The 11961-nt window shown below is 38.0% G+C and overlaps 1 long non-coding RNA gene across 1 annotated transcript; it reads left to right on the top strand.

Annotated features, from left to right (window-relative positions):
* The first annotated feature begins 9703 nt into the window (after positions 1 to 9703).
* LOC120286835 lies at positions 9704 to 10417 on the top strand. Its single transcript, XR_005545539.1, has 3 exons — positions 9704 to 9862; positions 10017 to 10081; positions 10250 to 10417. It is a non-coding gene; the product is annotated as an uncharacterized LOC120286835 (long non-coding RNA).
* Positions 10418 to 11961: the final 1544 nt, after the last annotated feature.

The following is an 11961-nucleotide window of genomic DNA, read 5'->3' as shown; positions in this document are numbered from 1 at the left end:
GTAAACTTATACAATTTTTCTTTTTGTTTCTTTTAATATCTTTATTATATTTTTAATATTTTTCATATTTCTTTTTCCTTTTTCTTTTTCTTTTTGGCTGGTCGTCAACCATTGCCGTGGTCGGCGATCGGCTGGGTGATGTTTGACGAGCTCGGCGGAGGCTAGCTTAGCTTCGATGAGCCTCGCTAGGCCACCGGCGAGGCTCGGCCTCACCAAGGTGGCGCATGGTTGTTCTCGCCCTAGCTTGGCGAGGTCCGGCCTCGCGTCGGTTGGGCAGGCCGAGCACGGTCATGGCCACACGAGGCTCGGGCCGACAAGCCTCACCATGGCTCGGCCTCTCCAGGGCCGGCGACGCTTCGGCGAGGTCGTCGGCCCTCGTCTGGCTGGTTGCCGACATGGGCCATGGCCAAGGCCAGTGACCGACAAAAGGAAGAAGAAGAAGAAGAAGAAGAAGAAGAAGAAGAAGAAGAAAAGAAAGAAAGAGAAAAATGAAGAAGAAAAATGAGAAGAAAAAAAAGTGTTTTTCGGAAGTGTTCCTGAGAATAAGAAACAAGTGTTTTTCTACTTCTTGTTTTTGTTTCAAATTTGTTCCTAAGAACAAAAAAATAGGGAACAAAAGTGTAAACAAACACGTTTCTATTTTTTTTTGTCCCCCGGAATGAAAGAACAAAAATTATGTTCCGGGGAACATAAACAAAAATTTGCCAAACACCCCCTTAGTATCATTTAAATTGTATCTAGTTTGAAATATGCGCATGTCTATGTATCTATGGTTTAATAGAAAATCATAAAAAGCCAAACGCTATGCTAAGAGATCGTGGATATATGCTTACCAAACTTTGTTTTAATACAAGTTAAAAAAAAACAACTGTTTGTTAAAGATAGCAAACTATATGTAGAACTACTACTTACCAGTTATAGTTCCAACAACTCTCATGTTCCCCGATATGGATATAGATAGCCTATGACTTGAAAAAGTGAAGCTATCTTAATAGTAACTTTATCCTTCTGGTGAATTGGATAGCCGCGAAACAGTGTTCATCATTTTTCTAGATATGATCAAATTTGATAGAATGTTTTTAAAAATTATCAAACTACTATTTACCAGTTATAGTTCAAACAACTCCCTTGTTCCCTTATACATATACAGATAGCCTACGACTTGAAAAAGTGAAGCTATCTCATTAGTAACTTCAGCCTTTTGGTGAATTGGATAGCCACGAAATAGTGTTCATCATTTTCTAGATATTATCAAATTTGATAGAATGTTTTTAAAAATTATCAAACTACTACTTACTAGTTATAGTTCAAACAACTCTCTTGTTCCCATATATAGATATAGATAGCCTACGACTTGAAAAAGTGAAGCTATCTCAGTAGTAACTTTAGCCTTCTGGTGAATTGGATAGCCGTGAAATAGTGTTCATCATTTTCTAGATATTATCAAATTTGATAGAATGTTTTTAAAAATTATCTTGTTTTATTCGTTCAAATTCTCAGTAATCAAGTATTCTCTAAAAAAAGTTACCATACCTACCTATTTTAACTTTAGAGTCCATCAATATACATAAATATGTGGACCGCTTCGTTTATTTTTATGAACTTATTGTGAGTAACGTATCCTATATAAATTACAAAAATTAATTTGGGACCAAATTAGATTAATAGCTGTCAACGTCATAATCATGTATAAGATTTTTTTATGTTTTGGCAACTAAGATAAATCTGTTAAATTATATATTTTCGAACTTAGATATGTATTTGATCACTTGGGAATTTTGTACATGAAACTTTTTAATCATATTATGAATTGTGGGACCTTATAATCATACTATAACTGGTGTGATCTTACGATCGCATTTATACAATAATACAATTTAGGAGAGAAAATAGAGCAAAGGAAAAGAACACAGTAAGGGACTTTTTTTTTATGTATATATTGACAGTATTGTAAACGGAAAAGATAAGATAGCACTCTTAGCCACCAAAAAGGGCCAAAAAACACTAGAAATTTTATCTATTAGACAAAAGTAGCAAGATTTTTTTATAGTGTTAATATCATGAAAAATTACAAACTAGTACACTCATGGTAAATTTATCTCCAATTAATTTTTTATCAAGAACAATCATAAATTGGCACACCTATGATAAACAAAGGGTGGAAGCCCAAACTTGTACGCCCGTCAACTGTCATGTATTATTCAACTCGGTAATTTGATAATAAATTTGAATAGAAATTAACAAAGGTTAAATTTGTCTTGGGGTTTTTGGTGATCAAAATGTACAAGGTTGGAATTTTTGTAATATTGACCATTTTTGAAATAACTCATTATGAATTTTTATTTGAACCCACCCTGCTTTGTGGGTGCGCTGGCTCGGGCAGATGTCCCCATATCGCTTGGGGGGTGGGGTTCGATTCTCCATGCGCTCAATTTGCGTGATGAAAATCATGTCTTACACGGATTGACCCAATTAAGCCAGTTAGAAATGTATAGCCGTGCTTAAGTTAACTGTTTAGGATATTAATTTTTTACAATGTGACTCAATTAAATACATTTAATATTCGTATTTCAAGATTCTTTTTTTTTTATAGAGTTTATAAAGAAAACACCCACATCAAAGAGAATAACTAATGATAAAAAAATAATTTTCACACGAAAGTCGTTAAACATAAATAGTAACTCAATAATACACTTTTGATTAATGTTACATAAAAATAGTTATATCATCTAAGAACGTGTAAACATAGGCTATTGTGTTGAACGTGTTTTTCATGTTTACATGTACAACATAGATTTTTAGATAGGTTAATGTATTATGTATTATCGCCATTTGATATAGTGATACGTTTGATAAATGTTTAGTCATGTTGTGAAGTGTGATTTCTTATGTTAAGCATGTCGTGTGACACAATAAATTATTATGTTCAAGTTGGTAATATTCATGTTATACTCTTATTTCAACACAACAAGATAAATATGACATCACAAGAATTATTGGAACAAAATTGCATCAAAAAGTTAACAGGTGCATCTTTTCCTATACGTCTAGGGCGGCCGCTTCACTTCTCCAATGTAGCTCTGGCCTTGCATTGCTTACATTAACAAGTGCATTTGGCCTATATGTCTAGGATAAACGCTTCAGGATAAAAAGGACCAACTTCAACCGAATTTACATTAAACAAAAAAGTGTGATAATAAAGCCCTCCAGGTTCTCCATGCGTGCTCTATAAATGAAAAGGCAAAATCGCACTACCACATCGTACACGGCATCTTCGATTGGCATAAAGCCAAAAGAAAAGACAGTCAAAAGAAAAAAAGAAAAGAAAACATGAGTTCGGAAGAAGCCCCAGCCATTACAATTTCCCATGAAGATGAAGACATTTTGAAAGCCTTTGAGATCCCCTCAATGGTTTTTGTTCCCATGGTCTTGAAAGGAGCCCTTGAGCTGGGGATTGTTGAATTGCTGGCCAAGTGTGGCCAGCTCTCTCCACTGGACATTGCGGCCCGGCTCTCCATCGACAACCCGGTCACGCCGGACATGATCAACCGGCTGCTGCCGCTCCTCGCGAGTTACTCCATCTTATCGTGCACTCTCGTGGAGGATAAAGGCGCGCCCCACCCCACCCACCCCCCCAAAGAGGCTCTACGGCCTCGGGCCTTGGAGCGAGTTCTTTTTGGACAACAATGGAGCTTCTAATGCACCAACTCATATGCTACTCCAAGAAAAGACTGTCCTGGAAAGCTGGTTTGTGTCTATATAACCCGCGAATTTTTACCCACCTGTTAGTTGCTCTCTTGTGTTAAGAACAGCAAGAATAGAAGCTTCTCAACTAATGCTATCACTGATACCAGGAAGAACAAGGGAAGCAAGATATACAAGAGCAATAAAGAGAAAACATATGAAGAAGAGGAAGTAGAGTAAGTACATGCTGCTGAGAAGAATGAGAAGAGAACCTGTTTCGAACACTCTGTATAGTGCTGCAAGTCTTGGCTAGTTTCGGTAGTTAGTCTAATGTAATTCAGTTCTGGAAGTTAGTTAGTTTTTGCTTCAGTTAGTTAGTTATATTTTCTTCAATTGATTCAATACCTGTAAAAACAGATCTCAAAGATAGTCCTTGTGTATAAAAGGCTAACTCTCGATTGAATGTAATACAATGAAAAACATAATAGAAAGAAGTCTTTCATCTCAAGATCTCTCTACGGATTCTTCATCCCAATTTCTTCTTTGCGCATAAACTTCTTCATGGTATCAGAGCTACTGCATCCTGAAGAAATCATCTTGATGCTGCACAAAATAGTGAGATCTACACCAGATCGAAGTTAGATTCGAAGCTTCTTTGATCTCTGAAGATATCTGTATCTTCCAACAAGATCTGTGAGTTGGTATTTTTCATCCACATCTAAATCTTCATCAGCAATATACTCGTTGCAGCGTACTGCAAATCAGTATAATTTGTGTCTGCAACTAGAGTTGATCAGAGATCAGGATGAATAGAATGGCAGCAAGAAGTTTGAGATATCCATTTCCTATTCATGTTAATATCTCGAATTTTGTTACCATCAAATTAGTTGAGGATAATTTCCTCCTGTGGCAAGCTCAATTCTATAGATTCTTAAGAAGCCAAGATCTATTCGGTTTTGTGAATGGGGATATTTCACCACCTGCAAAGATAGTACATGTTGAAGAAGGAGGTCAAACTTCTGAGATCCCTAATCCTGATTATAATGACTGGATGAAAACAGATTAGCTTGTATCTTCTTGGATTACTGGTGCAGTATCAAAAAATATACTCAGCCTAATAATTGGTTTAAACACTGCTTATGAAGTTTGGCAAACTCTGTTAAATCGGTTCACACAAAAATCATTAGCTAAGGAGTTCGAGTTAAGAGGAAAACTGCAGGCTTGTCAGAAACGTGAACAAACATTATCAGCATACCTCAGGGAGTACAAATCAATATGTGATCAATTGAATGCCATAGGAAAACCAGTTGATGAAATCACAAAACTATTTGGAGTTACGGAAGGCACGGGATCTGAGTATGAAAGTTTTAAAACTACAATCTATTGCTTGAAGCCCCAACCAGAATATGATGAAGTAATCTCACACTTAGAAAGATTTGAAGCCAGGTTACAGAATTATTCTTTAAATCAGTTCAGACCTAACCTAGCTTACTATGGCGAGAGGAAAACTGAAGCTATACATAAAGAAAAGGCTGACGGAGAATATATACAACAGAACGCTATTCTTAGAGGATCAAGAGTAAATAATCGTGGAGGAAGAGATTATGGAAGAGGAAGAACATATAATGCCAGATATAGGAACTTTGGTTATCCTGGAAGAAACATGAGTTACAGAAATAATAACTCAAACTATTAACAAGAAAATCAGCAGTTCAAACAATTCAATACCTCCTCTGGCTTGGGTCCTGTTCAAGGGTTTAGACCATACAATGTATCAGCACAAAGGTATTATGATACCAGGTCATATCCTGCACCAAATTCAACTCTTCACAGAAAGGTACAAGTACAGAAACCAACAGAACACACTCGACTTGAGTGTCAAATCTTTAAGAGGCCTGGTCATGATGCCTTACATTGTTGGTATCGGTTTGATAACTCCTATCAAGTTGAGGAGATACCAACAGCACTAGCAGCACTACATATCGAGGAGGCAAATGATCAAGAATGGTATCTAGACACTAGAGCAACAGCCCATATTACCTCTAATGCTGGTATACTTCATAGTCTTTCTAAAAATAACAATGCTGATACAGTCATGATAGGCAATGGTCTGTGTTTACTTGTCAAATACATTGGTAATGCAATATTGAATACTGCAATTACTGCCTTGCCTCTAAATGATGTGCTGATTTTTCCTGAGATTAAGAAAAATCTTCTATCAGTGTCAAAATTCACTGATGATTACCCCTGTTCCTTTATTTTTGACAAAACTGGTGTGTACATCAAGGAAAGCACAACCAACACAACCATGAAGCTAGAAAGGAAGGTTAGAGGGCTGTACAGAGTAGACCCTCATGCTGCAGAGGTCTATTTCACACAAAGACAAAGAATTGTTGCAGAGAGTATTTGGCATCGACGACTGGCTCATACAAATAAAAATATCTTGAAGCATTTGAGGGATCAAAATCTGATTCAGTATAACAAAGAACCACGGTCTGTATGTAGAAGTTGCCAAATAGCTAAGAGTACTGCTCTACCTTTTCCATTATCAAGTTCTATAGCTACAAAACCTCTAGAACAAATTCACTGTGATATTTGGGGACCTTCTTTAGTTAAATATTTTCAGAGTTTCAAGTACTTTGTCATTTTTGTTGACAATTTCTCTCGGTTCATTGGATATACCCATTAAAGTTGAAGTCAGATTTCTATAGTATTTTTCTCATGTTTCAAAAGTTAGTAGAAAATCAGCATAACTGTAAAATCAAGACCTTCCAGTGTGATGGTGGAGGAGAGTTTATTAGCCAAAAATTCAAAACTCACTTACAGAACTGTGGCATTCAATAGCATATCTCCTGTCCATATACACCTGAGCAGAATGGGATACCTGAAAGGAAGCATTGACATATAGTTGAACTTGGTCTAGCTATGCTGTACCATGCAAAAATTCCATTAAAATTTTGGGTAGATGCATTTGTAACAGCCAACTATATTGTTAACATTCTTCCTACTCAAAAATTACAGATGCAGTCTCCCTTCAGCAAATTATATCAACATAAACCAAGATATGACCATCTCAGAACCTTTGGCTGTGCTTGCTATCCCTGTCTTTGACCATATGCACAGAATAAGCTTGATCCACGGTCACTAACCTGTGTCTTTCTTGGATATAGTGATCACTATAGGGGATATCGATGCCTTCTCCCTACTACTGGTCATGTCTACATTAGTCGGCATGTAGTGTTTGATGAAAATTTTTTCCCATTCTCTCAGAAATTAGCAACAGTTTATCCTTCCTACACACTTGTATAAATTGTGGACAGAAGAAGAGCAGTTCCTAGCTTCCTCCACTACAAATCACATAAAACATTCAACTTCTCAGTATACAAATTGGGCACAAGAAGCCACAGCTAATCAAACAAATGGAGTAATCTCATCTGAATGCACAGAGCAAGCAGTTTCTGTCTCTCCAGCTGAATTTCCTATGGATCAAGTATCAACCACTACTCAGGATAGTCCACAACAAGTTGAAGTACTTGTTCCCATAACTGAGACAACAGATGAACCAGATATGGAACAACACACTTCAAATAATCAGACATATTCACAAGGTACATTACCTACTCACCCTATGCAGACTAGGTCTAAGTCTGGCATTATCAAGACCAATCCTCGGTATGCATGTTTTGCTATATATGAAGTACCTACTGAACCAAAAACAATCAAATCAGCCTTAGCACATAAAGGCTGGTATAAGGCAATGACAAAAGAGATGGATGCACTTTATCAGAACAAAACTTGGGAATTAATTCCTCGAACTGGTCAAATGAATGTCATTGGCTATAAGTGGGTATTTAAAACAAAGCTTGCAGCTGATGGTAGCCTTGATAGACTTAAGGCTCGCCTGGTTGCTAAAGGATTTCATCAAGAAGAGGGTATTGACTTTACAGAAACATTTAGTCCAGTCATCAAACATGCTACAATTCGTGTAGTTCTATCTGTAGCCATGATGAAACACTGGCCAATCCATCAACTAGATGTCAAAAATGCATTCTTACATGGTACGTTGAATGAGATAGTTTACATGGAGCAGCCTCTTGGTTTTCAAGATCCCAAGAAACCTCATCATGTATGTCTACTCAGGAAGTCTCTCTATGGACTTCGACAAGCTCCTCGAGCCTGGTTTGACAAGTTCAGCAACTTTCCGCTTGAATATGGGTTCTTTTGCAGCTCAACTGACCCATCCTTGTTCATCTATCATAATGATATAGACACTATTCTTCTACTACTATATGCTGATGACATTATCCTGACTGGAAGCTCCTCTCACTTACTTTCCAACCTCATCCATTCTCTAAGTCTTCAGTTCTAGATGAAAGATCTTGGCCCTCTACACTACTTTCTTGGCATTGAAGTCAAAAATACTTCTAATCACCTATTTCTTTGCCAGACTAAATATGCCAGAGATCTTCTTACTCGAGCTCATATGCTTGAGTGCAAACAAATTACTACTCCTATATCACTAAAACCAACTGTTCTGATAAATGACTCCGCTCCACTCTCCAATCCTGCCGAGTATCGAAGCTTAGTGGGTGGCCTTCAATATCTGACTTTAACAAGACCCGACATTGCATATGCCACAAATCAACTGTGTCAGAAGTTATAGAAACCCACTGTTGCAGATTTACGTAAACTCAAGAGAGTTTTAAGATATGTCAAAGGCACTATAAGTCTTGGAGTCTTTATTCACTCTCGAAGCTCTCTCCATCTGTATGGGTACTCAGATGCAGATTGGGCAAGATGTGTTGAAACAAGAAGATCAACAACAGGTTTTTGTACATACCTTGGCTCCAATCTCATATCTTGGGCAGCAAAGAAACAATCCACAGTCAGTAGATCCTCTACAGAAGCTGAGTATCGTACTCTTGCTTCTACACCTGCTAAACTATCAGCTTTGTCCTACGTGATATAGGATGCTCATTGACTCGTCCAACACAGCTCTTTTGTGACAATAAATCAGCCATTTCTCTCACTCTCAATCCTGTCCTACATGCTCGCGCCAAACACATTGAGATAGACTTTCATTTTGTTAGGGAAAAAGTCTCATTAGGGTCACTACAAGTGAAATATGTTCCGAGTAACTATCAACTTGCTGATATATTCACAAAACCTCTCTCTCGTATTACACATTATCAGCTACGAATCAAATTAGGAATCGGTTTCTCACCCATTCCCAATTTGAGGGGGGCTGTTAAGAACAGCAAGAATAGAAGCTCCTAAACTAATGCTATCACTGATACCAGGAAGAACAGGGGAAGCAAGATATACAAGAGCAATAAAGAGAAAACATATGAAGAAGAGGAAGTAGAGTATGTACATGCTGCTGAGAAGAATGAGAAGAGAACTTGTTTCGAACACTCTGTATTGTGCTACAAGTCATGGCGAGTCTCGGCAGTTAGTCTAGTATAATTCAGTTCTGGAAGTTAGTCATTTTTTGTTTCAGTTAGTTAGTTATATTTTTTCTTCAACTGAATCAATACCTGTAAAACAGATTTCAGAGATAGTCCGTGAGTATAAAAGGCAAACTCTCGATTGAATGTAAAAGTAAGGAAAATAGAATAAAGAAGAGTCTTTCATCTCAAGATCTCTCTACGGATTCTTCATCCCAATTTCTTCTTTGCGCATAAACTTCTTCATCTTGGTCGTAAAATAGAATCAGAAAGCCCCATTTCAATAGATCAACCGTAAAAGGGAAGGGATACGAGTAAAATTTTCTGGATACACGAGGAGCGATTACGATGTTATTCTATGCACGTGATTGCTCCAGAGAGCACACTGATACTAAATTTGTGTTGCGTGCTCTGTAGGCACTGCCTTAAAGATGCAGTTAAGGAAGGAGGGGCAGAACCTTTCACCCGCAGGCACGGCATGAACCTGTTCGATTACATGGGCCGAGACCCGAGATTCAACGGCCTGTTCAACAAGTCGATGACGTGCTTGTCGGCGATTAACATGCCCAAGATCGCTCAGCATTATAGCGGGTTTTCAAAGGCGAAGACGGTCGTCGATCTGGGCGGTGGCGTCGGCGAGACCCTGAAAATCATCCTCTCCAAGAACCCCCACATCCGCGGCATCAACTACGACTTGCCTCATGTGATCGCAACTGCTCCTCCCATTCCTGGTAAAATCGATCCCAATGACATCGAAGGTTTTGTATGCATACGAACCGTAATGTGAGCTCGCTCAACTTCATGTTTCACACAACCTTAATTTTTCTTTTCTGGGTTAACGGTCCTTGTCTTAGTACGATTACACAATTATATATTCATTTGCAGGTATTACGCATGTTGGAGGAGACATTGTAAAGGCCGTCCCTAAAGCAGATGTCCATTTCCTGAAGGTCAATTAATTTTTTTTTTTTTTCGTATCGTCGAATCTTCTAATTATTCAAAATCAGCTTGACTGCTAATTGATTCATGTAATGAAAATTATAAGAGAGATATGAGAGGTTCTAGTATTGTGAAAACCAAGTACGATGTTTTGAGTGGTCTACTTATTTATTTAACAGTCGGTTCTCCATTGCGGGGACGATGAGTTCTGTGTGAAGGTGCTCAAGAATTGCTGGGAGGCATTGCCGCCGACGGGGAAAGTGGTGATTGTGGACGAGGTGATCCCGGAGTATCCTGGGACCGACGATGTCTCACAGACCAATTTCTTGATGGACTTGAACGCTCTGAGGTTCGCCTCTGGCGCGAAGGCCCAGACGCAAAGGGAATTCGCAGACCTTGCCCGCGCCTCTGGGTTCCATGCCCCGAAATACGTTCTGCGCGTGTACAACCTGTGGTTGATTGAGCTTCACAAGAAGATGTGACGATCGCAATGGTCGATGGTTTCGTCTCAGTTTGATGATGGCTTTACTACGTTAACAGATGATATACCCATGGTCGGAGTGTTTTGGGTAATTTGATGGAGAGACACCCTTGTCTTATGTTGTCGACAAGCAGTGGTTTGGTCCTTCCAAATAAAATAAGAATTTCCCCTTTCTTTTTTCGATTTAGGATGTGTCTTAGCGACAATTCCGTTCTCACCAAGTAAATCTAATAACTATGGTTGTAGGTGTCGGGTCATTTTTCCTTGGCAGACCGGTTATTTTGAATTAAATATATCGAAAAAAAAAGCAATAAAGTTTTGATATGAATAATTAGACTATTCTCAAAATGACTATCCCGGGTCAACGGTTTTGAAAATGGCGAGTTTAAAAAAAAGGTGTAACATAGCTTAAGTAGCTACCAAATTCAGGAGAAAATGATCAAACTCTCCACCCTTACATACTACCAAATTAAACTTTGCCATCCCTTCTTAAAAGCCGGGACAATTGATGATTTACAACTAGTTACTGGATTCACATTGTTGAAAATGCCTTCATCGCTTGACAACTGGGTATCCATGCTCTTTATATGTATGTGATCTCACTCCATTTGATTTTAGTATTTGAGTTTAGCTTTTTAATATATACATATAAATGGCATTGTTTGGATTACTATTAGATCCGTCGTCATAGTCATCAAACATAGATTCTTAAAAGCATCTCAAAATATAAGGTACCCTAAAAAAAAAATCTAAAGACAAAAATAGCATGGATGGCACCATTTACTTAAAAGCATTTTTTTTATATGAATTCTCTTGTACAAACGAAAGAGGATCTCATAAATCAAATAATTTGGTTTTCTTGATATAGTACCTGAATATTTATTAAAAGTAAGATTTTAACCTTAATCTTAATTAGGGCTGTGTTGTAAATCATCGATGATGGTTAAGGTTGTACCTCACCATAATATAAGAGCACGAGAGCTCTACGAGTGCTGCCCTGCCTACCAGGTAATCCTAGCAAGCTAATAGGACTGCCTTCAGAATTTTAGGGATAATTAAGGAATTTCATCGAGTGCACTTTCGGTGGAAAGTGGATTTAACTTATTGCTTTTACCATTTTATCCTTTTCTCTGTCCAATTTTATGTTATTTCTCTTTAAAACCTGATTGCATTACTATATCAGAGTAACAAGTGAATGATGGCAAAATGAAACATGTGAGAGTGACAAAAGGGTGGGTTTCGATATCCTGCGACAGACATCGTTTCCAGGAGCATATTCGTCTCCGATGTTGTGATGTTGAACTATGTCCCTTCAGGAAAAGAAAGGAAGACGAAAGAATTCGAGATCTTGGCAAGTCCAGCAGGTTTTCGAGGTCTGAATTCATTTGTCACGTCCACAAACAACGGGTG

The sequence above is a fragment of the Eucalyptus grandis genome, chromosome 8 (assembly GCF_016545825.1).
Source record: "Eucalyptus grandis isolate ANBG69807.140 chromosome 8, ASM1654582v1, whole genome shotgun sequence".
Classification (NCBI taxonomy): domain Eukaryota; kingdom Viridiplantae; phylum Streptophyta; class Magnoliopsida; order Myrtales; family Myrtaceae; genus Eucalyptus; species Eucalyptus grandis.
Note: the sequence above shows the minus strand (reverse complement) of the source record. Positions and strands in the feature narration are given on the sequence as shown.